This window comes from Hyaena hyaena, unplaced genomic scaffold (assembly GCF_003009895.1).
Source record: "Hyaena hyaena isolate Hyena2069 unplaced genomic scaffold, ASM300989v1 scaffold_1335, whole genome shotgun sequence".
Lineage (NCBI taxonomy): Eukaryota > Metazoa > Chordata > Mammalia > Carnivora > Hyaenidae > Hyaena > Hyaena hyaena.
The window spans coordinates 19,575-38,799 of record NW_024081966.1 but is presented as its reverse complement, the minus strand read 5'-3'; positions in this window follow the sequence as shown (position 1 = coordinate 38,799).

Sequence of the window (19,225 nt, the reverse complement as noted above, 5' to 3'; positions counted from 1 at the left end):
TCTAAGAATATATAAGATACTTTTGTAAACTGAACTTTAAAATGCCACCCTGCTGACCTGACAAGGAAGGTACGATTATATCCTTTATGTACATCTTGAGTTACAGCATTATAAAAAGGGGCATTTACAGACAAATCTTACTTTGCCTTCTCCATCACCACATGGTAAGTGGCCCACGAAAAGAACTACTATAAAGTGGTCTACCTAGCACTACAGGCAGGGAGCATCAAATTAAAATTTAGCTGTTATAGGAGAACACAAAGCCTTAATTTCTGACTGCTCATAGCTAGAAATGGTCATTTCCCCAAAAGGTTCAGAGGCACTAAATTATCACTCAGTTAAATAGACTGTATCCATGCTGAAGTCAAGATCATGGAATGGTTTCTGCTTCTAAAATTAAGTAAGCTCAGCATAAATAAATCTTAGCTAAAAATTCTCATCATCAGTGATTCTTCAGAGAAGGTCCGGGGGCTTTAGAAAATATATTCTTGAAATGAGCTTATACTGGGGGGGAAAAAAAATCGAATTCTTGTAGCTATTTTCCTATGAAATAATGAATTCAACTGATAACAATCTATTGACTAGAAAACTATTCTACCTTTTAACCAGTCAGAAAGAAAGCCTCCCAAACTGAGTTTACCAAGCTGATTTATCTGATTCACATCTTAAAATTCTGTTATACAGTTTATCCCTTTGGGTTGAACTATTCCATTAAGCTGAGAGGAATTTTAATCCTGTTTAGAGCCTGCTTTGTCTCCAAAATGTCAAACCAGATGGTAGAAAACTTATCCCCTTTTAAGCTCCATTTATTGATTCCCAAATATGCTTTACAAGTACAAATTATCGTTAAACACAACTTGAAAATGATATAAGGACATAGGATTGCACCTTGCCAAGAGTACACAGTACCTTTCATAACTATACCCATCTTAAAACATTAATCCTAGTTACAGATGTGAAGCAACGTGATAAATATGGAGAAGTTATCAGAAATACCTTAGTGCTGCAAGAAGTTTCCTGATAAACCATACACACAAATGCAGTTCAGTACCAATCGGCATCCCTACCAATGCTATAGTCTGCCTAGAAGAGCTTGAACCCATTTTCTTAAGAACAAAACAAAAAACACACACACACACTAAAATAATGCCATAATAGATCATTCCCTACCACAATCAGACCTGGAAATATTACTTTATCAGCAGACATTTCCAAAAAGTGAATATTATATGACAAAGGTCTTGAAAAGATCAAGAAACGGACAGCCTAAAAGAAGCATTATCCTTTTTAAATTTAAGCAGGTTATAGAAATTTATACTGAGCTTGGTAATACACACCCAGCTAAGCTCTTTGTCTATACCACTGTTGACTTCACATGAATTCGTTTATGCTACCAATATGTAGTTTTATGGGATTTCTAGCTAGATAATACTGTTACTTATTTGAAAAATAATCCCTGAACAAAACTACGTGCTAGACAATATAGCTATCAACCGATAAGGTCTTCGTGTACTTACATTTTTAGTTAGAACAGGCTGCAACAAAAGTATTAATGAAAAATAAGTTCTGATTGTACTAATTGTTGTGAAGGAAATAAACATTTTAAGTCATAAAAAGTTAGTGGATGTTTGCTAGGGCAGGGTTGGGGTAGGAAGTCATGTAATGAAGGAATAGTCCATGGAGAGCTCTCTTAGAAGCAGCTTGCCACGGTAAATTCAGTCAAAGAATAGAATGTCCCAATCCGATCCCCACACAAAACATAATGCCTTGCTTATGTTCCTATGAATCCATGGATCAGATATTTCTTAAGATTTCTGTATTACAGAAGTTGGTTTCTCTTGAACTGGAAGTTTAAGGATACACTTCTGGGGATTGAAGAACCTGGAAAACATGGGCTGTATTTAGTGCTTACATGTGGCTGTACATTCTTTCATGTAGGGGATTTACAGCTTTCATCACATTCTCAAAAAAACCAGGACCTAAAAGATCACCACTATGTCCATGCAATCTAATTTAATACCAAATTTATTAAATATCTTTATGATGAGCACTGAATGTCTGTCATCTGTTTTGTAATCCAAGAATTTCAGCAGAGAGGAAAACTTACTTCTATCAACATCCTATCATCAGTATTTTTCCCCCTCAGAACTCAAGATTAAGTTGTTCCCTATAAAAACTCTAAAGGGATTTAATATTTTGACCAAATCTTTTTTTTTTGTGACCCAGAGTCTCTATTATGAGGTTCCTTTAACTATTTGAGTCTGGAGAACATTCTTTTTAGTTCTATCATAGCCCCTCGGCAGCCCCATTAGAATCTGACTGAAATTGAGCAGATGTGGTGTGCTTCATCAAATTTAAATGCAAACTCCTCTTCTGAAATTAGCAACTGCGGCAACACAGAAATAGCAAAAAAAAAAAAAAAAAAAAGGTTGTAACAGTTGCCTTGGTTTAGATGTTATTGTAATTGATATGCATGCAATTGACCGCTAAAAACAAACAAAACTCCAATTACATATACAAAGTCATGCCGAATAGAGTCAGTGCTGCTTGTCAGTGAGGTCATCTTCCCCCCCCCACCACCACAAAGAACTTGAGAAGACCCTCATTAGGTTCAACCTAAATGTGCACCAAAAGTAATAAAAAGCATTTTTATTCTCTCCAGTGTCTTTATTAAACTTCATTAGAAGCTACTTTTTTTTTTTTATATATAGTTTATTTATTTTTGAGACAGAGAGACAGAGCATGAGCGGGGGGGAGGGGCAGAGAGAGAGGGAGACACAGAATTGGAAGCAGGCTCCATGCTCTGAGCTGTCAGCACAGAGCCTGATGCGGGGCTCGAACCCATGAACCATGAGATCTGACCTGAGCCGAAGTCAGATGCTTAACCGACTGAGCCACCCAGGCACCCCTAGAAGCTACTCTTAGAATATGAAGTATGCATTGAAAAAGGAATAGAACATGTCTCTATATAAGTAATAAGTTCTTATATTCAAATGATATTTCTGCCCTTCAGGTAAAATTTGACCCAGCAAAATGACTAAGATACATAATTAATTTTCAATTAGCTTTTCTTGCCATTCTTTCTTTAAAAATGTTCATTAAACAAACATAATGAAAAGAACTTTCCATTGTACATTGCTTTCTATTTTTCAATGCAATTTCATTTCTATTCTTTCATGGAAGGCTTTAGAACAGTCCTATAGAATAGGGAGGACAAACATTATCATCCTTATTTTACAAGTAACAAAGCAGAGCATTTATGTTTCAATGTTTATATTTCTCCACAGATATTCCACAGGCACTTTACACTAAATATGTTCTAAACCCAAGTACTGATCTTTCCTTCACCTGCCCACACCAACTCTCCTTTTCCCCCTCTTACCTCAGTGAAGAAAAATCACATGATCCTCAGCCTCCCTTCCTACGATATTTGGCTGTTTACATGTACCTTCCCTTACATTATAGGATTTCCATAAATAAAATGAGATAAAACCTAAAGGTGTCTAAAATATAAATCAATACCTATTTCAGATGTTTGTTCCCAACAGTTACCTCCCTATTCGTTCTGTTCACTCATTTCCTAGCTCTCTTCAATTCACCCTCTTGTCTCCATTTCTACACTCAGAATTAAGTACCCTATTTGGAAATGCTTCTTTCGACTACTGACCTCTGATTCCTCTCCTATGTAATCAGTTTTACCTTTTGTTTGGCCAAGGGCACTTCCAATGGCTTGCAAAATGCTTCCTGACCAAGTAAGTCCCTCATTTGTAAGTCAGACTAAAGTTTATACCTTCTTTCATAATCCACATTCAAGACTGACCTCTTACTCTCTTTCATTAAATTCCTATTTATCATTCAGAATTCACTTAAAATATTACCTTATGTCTGAAGTCTATAAAAAAGGTCCTTCTTTCATGTTCCCAAAATATTAATCTTGTATTGAAATTATTGCATCACATTATTTGTTTCCTCCACGTTAGTGAGGACTTGTCAAGTATAGGGGCAATTTTTTCCCTTATATATTCTCACGATGTCTAACAGAATAATCCCATAGCAAATGTTAATAACCAAAAAAGTATAAGATAGAATATCTTCTCATACCTAAAAACACTAAACTTTGTTCCGTTCTGAGATCATGAGAAATTAACTTTTCCAAATGTACTGTATTGGAGATAAATTCCCATCTCTTACTAAAGTAAGCTTTTAAACACAGGAAGAACAAAAAAGATGTAAATGGTTTCATTTACTTTTGGGTGAATTGTTCTATCATATAGTTTTATTAAAGGACAAAATACCTTAAAAGGGCTACCATAGTTATGTGCATTATTTCTCTCCTTCACATTTTTTAAAAGGAAAAAGCATTTACATTTTTACCCACTCAATTTTTCTTAGTTTGCCTTTATTTCCTCTGTAAGTAAAGACTTCTTAGAAATACACTTTCTCTTTAGCAGGACAAGATTTTCTCAAAAGAGTAAATGCAAAGTGGCAAAGTAAAGGAGCCACTCCTGCCTTCTCCTATGCTACCCCCCCCCTTCCTTATCTTCAAAGGATGGACCAGCAAAAAACTCGATGTTCATTGATTTGTCCATGATTCTAAAGTAAATGCATCTTTTAATGTATTCTAAGTAACGTCAGTCAAGAGGAGTTACTCTCTCCTTGAGAGGCAGCATATTAGTTCTAAAGTTAGGCCTAACTATACAACTTTGAGAAAATTTCTTAGTTTCTGTAACTCAAAGCAGTGGGCTCTGTTAGCAGTTCTCAAAAGCTGTCCTTTAGAGCTTGAGGTTTCTATAGATTCGTTTGGAATCTACCACAAAAAAAGAAAATAGACAAACTTAATTGAAGTGGGAAAATGAGCCACAAACCCTCCACTATCACTTTCAATAAAAGCAACCTCACTTGTATCTATCTTTTAAAATGTTCCTATGTTATTAGCTTTACTGTAAGACGTTTTCTGTTGTTTAAAAAAAAGTATGAAAACCACTTAACTAGATGGTCCCAAAGGTTTCTTTCAGCTCTAACTTTCTCCTAATCTGTTATTCTAAATGAGCAATAAAGGCTGTGCATGAACTGGGACTCAGACCCTTGTATAGCTCAGATTGAAAGGGAAAATACAAGAAGGAAAAGAGATAAAAATGAAAGTTTACTAAGTCAGTTTCCAAAACTAAAACTTACTACCTATCTAGGGATATCCCCCATCTACAACTCACTTAAAAACCCATGGTTCTTTCCTCTTTACACTCCTTTTAAGAACTTACCTTCTCACATGGTTTAAGCTATTACTGAATGACTCCCAAGTCCATTTCATGTCTCCAAGTTGAGGATCTCAAGCTATTTAAATGATACCTATACACAAATCCTCCATTAACTAGAGACAACACATCTATAAGTGAGCTAATCTTTCATACACTAGCTTCCCTGGAGGATAAAGTCTACTCTCCTTAACACAATACAACCACCATAATGCTCAACATATGAACACTTAGGTTTCACGCCTCATCATTCCTCTCCTGCTATTCCTTCTTACAGCACTATATGTAGGGTCTTTCTAATGTGATTAATTCTTGCCTGTGTTTCAAAGATGAGCTTAAGACTTTGCTTCTTTTAGAAAGTTTCCCAATTATTCCCTAAGTTATGCTATCTGATCTCTTTCTGCTGTCATTATTACCTTGTACTTGCCTCAATTATAGCACATTTCCTATGAATCAATTATTCATTTCCTTGTCTGCTTCCCACCCTGGACTCTAAGTTTCTCGATATCATAAATGGCATCTATATTAGCATACTATTCCCTGGTAAACTATAGGTTCTCTATGTTGAGGACTTGACCAGTCAAACCCTTACATTTCACCAATATCACTGTTTTAGACATCATTAATTCTTCCATCCCTTTCAGTCCCTATGTTCAAACTCTCACTAAAATACAAAAATCAGTTGTTTCTCCTTTAAAAAGATTTTTTTCCCCTCCATCTTACGGACTCACCCCAGTGCCACAAGAGATACAGACCTCATCATAGTATATCTACAGATGGTACTGCAAAATTCTGCTGTCACATCTCTATCTCCAACCTGCCTTCACAACATCTAATCCACATTCTACTGTCAGGTTCATCTTGACAAAGCATTAGGACACTCCTTGTTCATTAGCACACCATAGTTTTCTGCTTCCCATTACATCAGTTTCAGACTCTTCTGACTGAATACACCCAACATGTAACTTGATTTTCCCTTATTACCTAACATATTTCTCTAGGCCAATCATAAAGCCCTTCTACTTACCCATATACATAACCTTTCTTTCCTCTAGGCTTATCTCCCTATTCTGAATCTACTTCTATTTCTCGGCCCAAGATAAAGCCCACTCAGTCCAAATAATTCCCTAAGAAATATTAATATGAAATACTAAGGGAGAACACACATCTCAAGCCATACTACAAAGCTATAATAATGAAAACAGTATGGCACTGGCATAAAAACAGATGCAGAGATCAGTGAACAAGATAAAGCCCAGAAATAAACCCATACTTATATGGCCAATTAATCTACAACAAAGAGGCAAGAATGTAAAAGAGAAAAAAGTCACTTCAATAGAAGGTGCTGGGATAACTAGACAGCTACGTGCAACAGAATGAAACAGGACCACCTTCTTCTACTATATACAAAAATAAACTCAAAATGGATTGAAGACCCAGATATGAGATCTGAAACCATAAAACTCCTAGAAGAAAACATAAGCTATTATTGGTAATCAGCCACAGAAACCTTTTTCTGAGGCAAGGGATACAAAAACAAAAATAAACTATAGAGACTCCAGCAAAATTAAAAGCCTTTGCACAGCAACAGAAACTATCAATGAAATGAAAAGGCGGTATTTGCAAATGATATATCTGATAAAGGGTGAATACCCAAAATACGTAAATAACTTACACAAAACACCAAACAGGGAGAAAAACCCCCACAAACGATATGTTGGAAAAAAAAAAAAAAAAAAAAAGAGGCAGCATATCTGAAAAGGCAGTTCTCCAAATGAGATACACAGATGGCCAACAGACATGTGAAAAGACCCTCAACATCACTAAACATCAGCAAAAAGCAAATTAAAACCACTAGGAGATATCACTTTACCTGTAAGAATAGCTAAGATAAAAAAAAAGCTAAGAAGTAACAAGTGTGGGTGAGGATATGGAAAGAAAGGAACCCTCATGCATTCATTGTTCATGACCATGCAAATTATAGCACCCACTGTAAACAACAACAACAAAACACAGCATAGAGGTTCTTCAAACATTAAAAGCAGCAATACCATATGATCCAGCAATTCCACTACTGGGCATATACCTGAAGGAAAGGAAAACACTAATTCAAAAAGATACATGTTCCTCTATGTCTACGGCAGGATTATTTATAATCGCCAAGATATGGAAGCAATCCAAGTCTCCACTCATAGCTGAATAAATGAAGAAGATGTGGGGGGTATGTGTGTACATATACATACACAATGAAACATTCCTCAGCCATAAAAATGAAGAAGATCTCGTCATTTGCGACAACATGAACAGACCTAGAGGGTATAATGAAATGCTAACTGCAATGAGTCAGAGAAAGACAAATACCACATGATCCCATTTATACTTAAACAAAACAAAGAAAAAAGCAGAAACACACCCATAAATATAGAAAACTGGTAGTTGTCAGAGAATAGGTAGGGGGGCTGGCAAAATGGGTGAGGAAGAGTGGAAGATCTAGTTTTCCAATTATGGAAAAAGTCACAGTGATAGAAGATGCAGCATAGAGAACATAGTCAATGCTATTAGAATAGTGTCATCTGGTGACAGATGGTAACTACACTTGTGATGAGCGTAGAATAATATATGGACCTGTCAAATCATATTGTACACCTGAAAGTAATGTAATATTGTGTATCAATTATCCTTCAACTAAGAAAGAAAAAAGTAATAGAGAACAGGAGTCAGAAATTTGCAAGGCAACACGTGGTTTTTGCCTCTACAGAAGTATACAGTGGTATTGGTGAAATAAATCTCGGGGAAGAACTAGCTAACATGTTTATAAAACAGACTTAAAAACTTGCCCTTGACCCTACAGTCCAATTAATTACTTTCCCAAATATGTTTGAATGATTTTGTTAGACCAAGCTCTATAGAAGCTGGCTCATGATGCTATAAACTCTCAAATAAACCCATATTTGAACCAACATGTCATTGCATGAACTCCCACTGGTTATGTTACTCTGGAGGAAGGATATAATTTCTAGTGCTCCTGAGAAATAGAAAGGAAATTGTAGTATTACAGCATAAATAGATTTGAACTACATTGAAATTCTTCTTTGGGAGCCTTAACCTTGCTGGGACGTCCTTTAGACTGATTCTTGAAACTTATATCCAATGAAAGCTTCTTAGAACCTGAGTATTTCAACTCCCACAAAACAAGGGAGGCCAGTTCAAATCAGAATGTGTAATGAGGAAAGGAAAGAAAGAAAGCAGGCAATAGGATAAGACAAAATAAAGCATTTTTTAGTGTGTATTTTGAGGGAGAGCATGCACACATACACATGAGAGTGGAGTGGAGAAGGGCAAAGAGGGGAGAGAACCCCAAGAAGGTTCTTCACTGTCCACGAGGAACCTGATGCATGGCTCAAACTCCTGAGCAGGGGGATCATGACGTCAGCCAAAAGCAAGAAATCAGATCTTTCAACAACTGAGCCACCCCGGTTCCCCAAATAAGCTTTTAAGAAGAAAACAAGAAGTTTAGGTTATACACCAGTTTATTTTCAGCTAACTAGTTAACTAGGTACTAGTTACCATGGATGCAGAAATTAAAGGCAGACTTAGGCCCTATTATGAATTTTGCAGTCCATTGGACTTTATGTGTGCACACTAGGTGTGCCCTGAATTTCATAAGAACAGGAAGTAGACATTCATCACTTCATTAAATGCTATTGCTTCTGAATCAGCTGCAAGATTCAATTTCATGCCCTGAATCTGCTTATTTTCTTTAATTTTCATATAGTGCCAAACAGTAAGTAAACTCCATATGGCTGGGATCATGGTTGTCTTACAGTTGTTTTTATCTGCACTGTCTAAATCGGAGCCTGGAATAAAGTAGTTTCCCAATAAATAACTGTTGAATGAATAAATGAATGAACTAATCAATTGTGAGTGAGATTGTTGATATTTTTAGACAACTCCAGATTGTTTATTTCAATATCTGATGGTAGCTGCTTATTTCCTCAGTAACTTTTTAATTGCTTTCCATTTTTTTGTATTTATGTTTGTAATAGGATTAAATATGTTTGTTTAAATACTGTGATTAACTGGTTAAGACAAATTCCAAGTCTTAAGTCTGCAATAACACCAGCCAAATACCTCAAGTTTTTACCTATAAGAGATAACAGTAGAACAGTATGCTTATTAGACTTTCTAGAACTACTACAACAACTGCCACTACTAATAACAATGCTAGACTAACAACAGAGGGGAAGATCAGGTCTGTCAGTACTTCTGTGGTCAGCCTTTATGTTTGGTTTTGCTTTAAACAGCAGGACAAGTATTTTGAATTAAGGGTTAAATTTCTACCTCTTCCTCTACTCATATCCATGGAGCCATAACCAAATAATGAACTACTGAGAGAGAAATTTGCTTCCTAATAAGCATGGAGATGTCTTCATTTTTTTTTCCTTGCAGAATTTTAGTGTTCCATTTTTATAGCTAGGCTGTTTAGCCCTTCTGTTCTTATAGCTAGCAGGCAATTGGAAATTCCTTATTTTTCCCTAAGAGATAGAGATTCACAGTATAAAGTCAGCATTTCCCTAAAAATCAGCAACATCTGTTGTAGTCATAACTAACTTGCCTTTAGAGTCTCCTCAGAACATCCTGCAGAGCTCTGCCTACACCCACTGCTTCATCAAGAAAAATAAGATAACTGCCTTGTGAGAGTGATGTAATGGTCTAAGGGAACAGAATATCGTCAGGTACAGAAGGCAAAGTTTGCAGGGGTGTATATGACATAGTCATTTATTCCCATTAAACTAAATACATTGGGACATTTCCTGATTCTCATTTTGTGTAAGTTCTGTTTTCCCTAAATGCCACAAAAGTACTATAGAATAAGAAGGGGATAAGAAAAGTTAAGCCCCATAAAGTTATCCTATACATATAAATGCTGTGTTCCCTTTACTGATTTCCCAGATTCTTAAATCAAACCATATAGCGTGTTCGGTTCATGTAGATTTTTCTTTCTATAACTTACTCTCTCTGAGACACAGGAGTTGTGAAGTCTCATTTTACCAGCAACTTACAGATATTCAAGTGGCCAGACTGCAGAATTTAATCCTCAGAAGAACCAAGTTGAGTTTTAGTGCTCTCCCCAGAGACCTGCTTTTACCTTTCTGGCCTTAACAGGGGGGCTGTGTCAAGAGGATTTCACTTTTATTGAATGCCATATGTATACTAGCCATGATGGACTCCTAGTTCATCAAAGCTTAAGGTACTCATCTACATGAGACACAGGTTTTCTGAGCATAAGAAATGACCACAAAATAAGAATTCACATTTTTATAAGGTATATTAACCAATGCTAATTTAAAGAAAACAGGTAACAAGGCTGGTATCTGGGTATCAAAAAAGTATTGGAAATAAAGCAAAATAAAAGGATAGTCTGGATTGTGTTTGTACTCATCACTAGTCCCACTGGCAGTGGTCAAAGAGGCCTTTTCTTGGTAAGAACAGATTTATTCCCTCCCCTACCCTCCTTGCGTTTAATGGTGACAAGAGAAAGGGATGCCAGGGAACTCTGCACACCCCTGGTGAGGACTCCCTGCCTGCCCTCCCCACTATGCAATGTTCACAGCCTGAGGTCATCAAGTCTAACCTCTCTATAGTTCAGGGATCCCAGGATTTTCAGACTTCTCACTCCCACTGAGTGTCCTCTAGAATTCAAAGTCCATCCAAGCATAATCCTCTACCTTTCTAACCTCTGTTCTCAATGTTCCCTTTGCCATCTTGATCTAACTGAAACCTGCCTAGAGTCCTAGTTCTTAAATCCCAATCAATTTCTTAGACAGATGTTTGGGGTTATGTTTGATTTTTCATTCTGTTCTCTGGGATCCATCCCCTTAGATCTTGATTTAATTGGTCTGGAAATGGGGCCCAGCAGCAGTATTGATTTTAAAGTTACAGAGAAGATTCTAGTATATAGTCAGTGCTCTCAGCTGAGAATTCCTGCTGAGTCTAAGAGAAACCTGGCTCTCCTTGAAGGATACAACTACCTCGTTCAAAACACAGCTATTTCCATTCCCAGGAAGAGGAATACGCTGGAGTGTGGAAAGGAGTTTGGGTACTCTCTGCTCTTCATTATTCCTCATTGGCCATAGATCCTAATGGTGCCATGACTCAGTTTTCAATCTCTTATCATTACACCTCATTATAGAATCATCTATAGACCCTCAGGTCCCACTCTTTGTTTTCAGAATTTTGTGCCCTGACTCTTCATTACTCTCTCCAATACGGCCACTGTAGATAATCTTCAATACTGGAACCTCTCAATTCCTTGACTTCTTTTCTATCAGTGAGCTACTTGCTTACATGGCTATACCCCAGACAAGGCAATATATACACAAATTGTTTTTTCCTGGTGCAAATTTCCCCTCTTCAGAGAGTTGTCATGCTCTTTTCTTAAACAGCACTGTTTTGTTTAAACCAGGAAGAAAAAAAAAAAAAAAAATCAATCAAATCACCAGAAAGAGCTGGCAAATTCAACCAATCCTATAAACAGTGGTGTGGGAGACACAGACACCACATTTCTAGATTAGACTGTAATCCAGATTCCACTGCTGCCACCTCAAAGTGTAAAATTTTTTACATGTTAAATGATTTTTGAAGTAACTGTTTTGATGCAGATTAGATTTTTTATAGTTAAGTTTACGAATTAGATTATGATCCAATTTATTATAAAGAGATATGACCTATTGTCACACATGTTACATGCCACAAGGAAAGGTTTCTTTGGCAATTAGTCAATTTTCCAATTAAAGTAAATGTGTTTCAATCATCATGTTCTATGCAAGGAAAAAAAAGTGACTTCAAGGACTGCACTTTGCATTTCTATAGCAACTTTCATTTAAGATGCTGAAAGCACTGATTTAATTAAACTTCCAAATACTCCCATGAAGTAGGTGTTATTATTTCCATTTGACAAAGGCACAAATGAAGTCACAGAAAGATTAACTCACTTGCCTGTGGTTACACAGTGAGTTAGCAAATGGAGGTGGGAACAAACCCTGTGCCTTCTCTCGAGTCTGGAGCAATAGCCTCTGCAGTCTCCACACTCTTACCGAAGTCTTATCAGCTCAGCTCCTGCCTGCTGCTGGAGCATTGGTGATTTTCATTCTTCACGAGTTAGAAGAACCACTGGTGATTCAAAAAACCCTGATTTTCATTCCTGCATCCCACTTTCTGGAATGGCATTCACTTGGGGCAAATTTTGGTTGTGTCCTCATTTTTACCCAAACACTCTTATCAACATCTTTTTTCTTACCTAATTAGGTGGTCTAATCCCAGAAAGCAACACTGTTTGCTTTTAATTAAGGAATGAGTTGTGCAAAGTTTCATGGGAAATTTTCAGAATCTCTACCTAATCTTCTCTTAATGAAATGGATCTGATGGCCTCTCTGTATGCATTAGTCACAGCACATGCCATACATGAACTTAAGAAGTGTACTGAGCAAAGTTAAAATATGCCAAGAAGTAATCATTATCCAAGAGATGAGTATTTAGACATCTTCAAGGTCAAACAGTTCATCATCATATTAAATTACTATATAGAATCACCCATGTTTGCCACAAGGCAGTTTCTGACCATTGCTTTCTAACCTTCCAAACAATGAGCCTATACATCCCTTCAAAAGTATTTTAGAGGGGCGCCTGGGTGGCTTAGTCGGTTAAGCGTCCGACTTTCGCTTAGGTCATGATCTCGCGGTTCGTGGGTTCGAGCCCCGCGTCGGGCTCTGTGCTGACTGCCAGCTCAAAGTCTGGAGCCTGTTTCAGTCTGTGACTCCCTCTCTCTCTGACCCTCCCCTGCTCACGCTGTCTCTCTCTCCTAGAAATAAATAAAACTTCAAAAAAAAAAAAAAGTATTTTAGAAAAATCCATTTGGAAAAACCTAACTTACAGTTTCATCTCATCACATAATGTATAGATTGAGACTAATAAGATCAAAGGGATAAAATCAAGATATGTTATTTCTTACTGTTAAGTAAGGTATTAGCTCCAGATGCCCTAATAGACTAGCACAGATGGGTAGCTTAAATCACCAAAAATTTATTTCCCCACAGTTCTGGAAGCTAGAAGTCCCAGAACAAGATACCCCTATGGTTGTCTTTTGGGGATTCCAATCTCCTTGGCTTCCAAAGGACTGCTGTCTTGCTATGTCCTCACATGGCCTTTTCTCTGTGTGCACAGAGATATCTGATGTCTCTTCCTCTCCTTGTAAGGACATTAGTCTTAACAGATTAGGGCCCAACCATTAGGACTTCGTTTAACCTTCCAGACCGCATCTCCAAATACAGTTTCATTGGAGGTGAAGGCTTTAACTATGAATTTTGAGGGGACGCAATTCAGTCAGTTACAAGTAATTTCCATCTTAGTCAATAAAAAAGACCCTATTGCTATGTTTAAGAAATCACAGACACAGATGACCTTGATTAGGAAGGACATAACATATATACACATGTAAAAAAATTTAATCTTTATCCCATTAAAAGGAGGTTAATTCTGTGGTTCACTGCTCAACTATAACTGCAGTTCTACTTTTCCATGTAGCCCTATCCAGGCCCACTCACCAACACAATTGCCACTCCAAGCCTAGCAAACTCATCACCTGAAGCCTACTGCTCCTTCAGTAGGTTCAAAACACAGCTCAATTACAATTTTGAAAAGGAAGCACTATCATGTAGCAGAAATGCCATTCATATCATAAAAAGAGATCTGAAAGTCTTAGCTGACATCCAGTGACACTATATAAACTCCCTTCCAACTTCAATATTTTATTATTAAATCCAAAATAAAAATACTGATGATTAAAAAATACAAGCACAGAGAAATACTTATTTCAGGAAGAGTAGTGAAACATAGCAGCAGTGATAATAATAGTAAATGATAGTCAGCATCAGGATATCCTTTTACTAATCAGCAAGTGATCATTATTTCAAATACAATGAACCATTCAGAACCATTCAGAAATGTACATGTAGGTATGGAAAGACAGGATTATAAAGTATACTAATTTTGGCCTGAATAGTATATAAGACAGTCTCTTAGAAATTCCTGGTAGTTTAATTCTGCTACTTAGCTCTATCAAACATTTTTTTTTTTTATGGTTTTATATAGCTAAGTAGTTTTACAAGCTTATTTGGTAACTTAGGAGGTACTTTCTAGAAACAGTTTCCCATTTATACTATATTTTTTACTCCTCCTTACCTGTTTTCATACTATTTTGTATGTATTCCCATTACAGCAGCCTTCACTTGGTATTTATTATACATAATTAGCTATTTGTAAGTTGTCTTCCTCGTGTACTGTAAGCTTCTTAAAACTAGAATTATTCATTTAAGTGTGTTTTCCCAGCAACTGGCATAATGCCTAGAACATAGCATGACTCAATATGTTTGTTCAAACATGTAAAAATTCCTCCTAATTTGTGAATAACAATTTGATTTCCCAGATGTCTTAAGTGTCTCTTGTTTATGTAACTACATAAAGGATTGAGGAGGAGATTACAAAATACTCAAATCACCATTACCTTTTAATAACATTTGTCTTTTGGAAATCTGTAATTCAGGTTAGCCACTCTCTATATTAGGGGTCTCCATGGGTCATTTGTAAAGAAAAGTTATAAATTAGTACAGGAGTATAAAACTTAACACTATATAGAGGGATAGCACTTACTAGTGACCTAGAATTCTGAGAAGTTGAAAAATGGATTATCAATTTGTGCAAGGGTTATTTCCATATTCTCTGTTACAAGAGCATTTCCCATTTTCTAACTGTCAAAAGCAATCAGAAACCAAAAGGAAAGCATAGCCAGAGATGTGCTATCTTAAAAGGGCTGAGAGCCAATATTTTGTTCCCCCAAAATAAATTAAATTTCAGCCAATATTTTCCCCCCAATAAATTTAAGTCCATTTTGGGGGCACCTGGGTGGCTCAGTAGTTAAGCATCCAATTCAATTTTGGCTCAGGTCATAATCTCATGGTTTGTGAGATAGAGCCCTGCCTCGGGCTCTGCACTCACAACCAGGAACCTGCTTGGGATTCTCTCTCTCTGCCCCTCCCGCACTCAAAAGCATGCCCCTCTCTCTCTCAAAAATAAACTTTAAAAAATAAAATTATCCTTGGTGCACTAGAATAATCTGATTATGTTCCAAATTAAAAAAAAGGCCAAACCAGTCGAATATTTCTAGATTGCAGCTGAAAGAATTTTATTTTTAATTTATACTTTTAAAAGACTTCCCCACGCAGGAATACTGTGGTGGTAGACAGTATTCAGTCTCATTCTATGCCCAAGGAGAACAACATTTGTGAAGGTCCAATGACCTAAGCCCATACTTTGAAGGTTGGCAAAGTATGGCCTCCTTGTCATCTATATCACAGGAGAGCTGTCAGAAAGGCAAATCCTGTGTCATTACCCCAAACCTACTGAATCAGAAACCCCAGGTTGAATCCTGGTAACCTGTTTATACAAGCCCTCCAGGATTCATGTTAAGCTAAAATCTGAAAAGCACTGGTCTAAGATCATAAAATTATACTGATGAGAAAGCCTTGGTTTCAATGCTTTGAGTTCCAGCTTTGCTTTACCTACCTTGATTTTAGTGTTGATGTAATAATTGTTTTATTGGTGATGTTGAGAACTTTGGAAATAATGATAAACCTCTGTCAAGTCATGTTGTCTCACTGTCTGCTTTCGTAAACTATCTTGAGGGTCTTTATGTTCACTGTGATGCATTTAAAAAGATCTGATTTTAAAAACGGAGAATTCTCTTTTTAACCAAATGCTTCATATAAATCATTCTCATGTATTCATTTTCATGGTATCCTCCAACTCTCTCTTCAGCTTCCTCTTTCCACGTCTGTTTCTACTTTATCTCTTTCTCTCTGGCCTCTTTATATTAATGGTGATCACTGCTTACACCTGCTCTAGCCCAGCTTATCATAGTGAATGAATTTTAATGCCAAGTTGTTTAGATAGAATTTGAAACTGCAAAGGAGATTTATAGTTCAGGAAGCATCATCTGGAGAAGGCCTGATTTATTTTCAGTTATGTAAAATTTAGATCTCTTGTGTCTGTACACCTGCCTGGAAGCCGCAGCAATTGTATTTCACGGGTTGGTCTTCACAGATGATTTAGACCAAACTCTAGACAGCAGGCACTCTATTCCCTTACCTTCCTCCTTCCCCCAGGAAAGATTAGAATATTTTGTTCTCTACGAGAAAGGAAAGGAAATTAAATTAAACTGTCACAAATATAAACGCAATCCGAATGTCCTTCCATATCAAGAAGCTGTGTCCATCACCAAGAAAACTTAAGAAAGCTATTCTTCCCATTTCTCTAAATAAGACAGGTACTTTGTTGCCCTATTGTGTCAGTAGACAGATGTTCCCTTTGGGAGTAGCCCCAGAAACAATCACTATGGCTATTTTTAGTCTTTCCAATGATGAGCCTTGAATGGAAACATAGCCTAAGAGTTGCTATGTAGTCCTGACTCCAGAAAGGCCAATATCAGCCAGGTGGCCTTTGAATGCTACAATCATGCAAACTCTGCCTGCTTCAATCAAGTTTACTTTCATGTTATGTATGATCATTTAAGTCATTAAGTTAAGATTCAATCAAAACCCCTTCCAAGCTCAAGTGGTGACTCTATAGGTCACTAGCCAAAGGATAAACACTAAGATTTTGTTAGCTCAGCAGTAAACTAGAAACCTAATAATGACCATCCCTCCAATAAGAAAGCTTGAGGATAAAATGACACTGATTCTTAAATGAAGGTAATTTTGACGCCCAGAGGATGTTTTTAAAGTCTGTAGTTATTTTTGGTTATCACAGCTGAGGGGAAGGGAGTAGTGGACAGAGACCAGGGATTTTACCAAACTTGCTATAAGCACAGGACAGCCCTCCACATAGAATTATCTGGCCCAGAAGAGTCAATAGTGCCAAGCTTGAGAAACTCTGGATGAGATGGTATATGTGAAACTGCTTTGTAAATTAAAGTGACAGTTATTCAACAAATGTTTACTATGTGTCAGGCATTGTCTTAGAAACCAGATGTTATGTTAAACCTAAATGTACAGACATGTGACTAAGATTCAAGGTACTTCAATCAATCAAAAAGGACCCAGTTTATTTCTTTGACCTTCCAATGCCTTGCCCATTGCCTTTAGTACAGCACCAAGTGCTATACATGATCTGCTTGTTAACTGACCCAGTCAAAACAAATTGCAAAAGGTCTCTTGAAAACTGCCAATGTTTATTCTGTGTCACACATATCCCTATGTCAGACATCACCACAGATATTCGAGAACTAATAATGTCAATAAGTATTCCAGAACCAATTTTGCAATACCCTGATTTTTTTCTGGGTCAGCCAAAAAGAAAGGAAAAGAAAAAGAAGAGGATTAACTATCAAAGTTTAGGGGCACCTAGGTGGCTCAGTCGGTTGAGCATCCAACTCTTGATTTCAGCTCAGATCATGATCCAAATCCTCCTGTGTTGACAACGAGGAGCCTCCTTAGGATTCTCTCTCCCCCCCCTTCCCCCTCCATCTCCCCAACTAGCATGCTCTCTAATGATAGTTTTAAGAAAGGATCATAATCATAATTTAAAATAATTGCACTGATAGAGCACTTACAACATGCCAGGCACTTACACATATGGTTTTTTTCTTTAATTTTTTTTAAATGTTTTATTTCTAGGAGAGAGAGAGAGAGAGAGAGAGAGAGAGACAGCGTGAGCAGGGGAGGGTCAGAGAGAGGGAGTCACAGACTGAAACAGGCTCCAGGCTCTGAGCTGGCAGTCAGCACAGAGCCCAACGCGGGGCTCGAACCCACGAACCGCGAGATCATGACCCAAGCAAAAGTCGGACCCTTAACCGACTAAGCCACCCAGGCACCCCACACGTATGTTAATTTATATAATCCTCACAGCCAAACTATGCCCCCATTTTACATGTAAGGAAATAGAGGTACAAGGAACTAAGGGAGGTTTCCCATAAATCCCACAGCTAACTAGTGACAGACCAGGACTTGAACCTCAGGACAGTCTGGCTCTAGAGGCCACCTGCTTCATCTACCCCATTATTTGTCACTGAAGCCTAGCTGTGGAAGACATTCCGCACAGGGAGAATCAGTGGATCAGCTCAACTCAGAAAAATTATAGTGTCCACCTGATTGCTTGCCTAAAACAAGGTGCTGACATATTTGGGCTGAGTCATAATACCTCCAGGAAAGTTGTATCCCTTCCAAAAAACCATAACTTTTGTTTTGATCAAACTGTTTAAATGGCCAAGTACATGACCTTGTTGTTGCCAAACATATGCTCACTGCAGGGGACATTTCAGTAGCTTTCTGAAGGAGAAATTGCTGCTTTCGCTTTGCTCCTATAAACTGTGCAAAACGGCCCATTACCTCTGGTCCCTGCAACAGGAAACTTCAAAGGCAAACTGAGAGAAAGAGAAACACTTTTCTGAATGGCAAGCTGCCAGTAAGCGGACAATGTAAACTGACACACTGTGTCCTTTCAGGAAAGGAGGGGGCTTGGGGGCCTCAGGAGCAGTCTTATGGGGGCCTCAAGCACAGTCCCAACTGCTTTATGTGTTTTCCTCTTTTTCCTCTTTCTTCTGCCAAATGTGATTGGAGGTGATGCAAATTCTCCACTATGAAGCAGGTTTCCTTTCACAGAAACATACCCCCTCTCTCTCCACTGGCCCCAGAGTCACAGAAACTCCGTTTATTACCCAGAACTTTGAAAATAACAAAACCAAAGAAAGTAGTCCCCTGGTAAAGAAGCACTGGACTTCACTAAATCAGACTTTTGGTCTGTTGAGATTTTTTAGAGTCAATTGTTTTATTCTGGTTACAAAATCCATTTAAAAACAAGTCTCTTAAAAAAATCTGCTGAGAATATAGAAAAGAACTTGATTTATTCATGCACCAAAATCC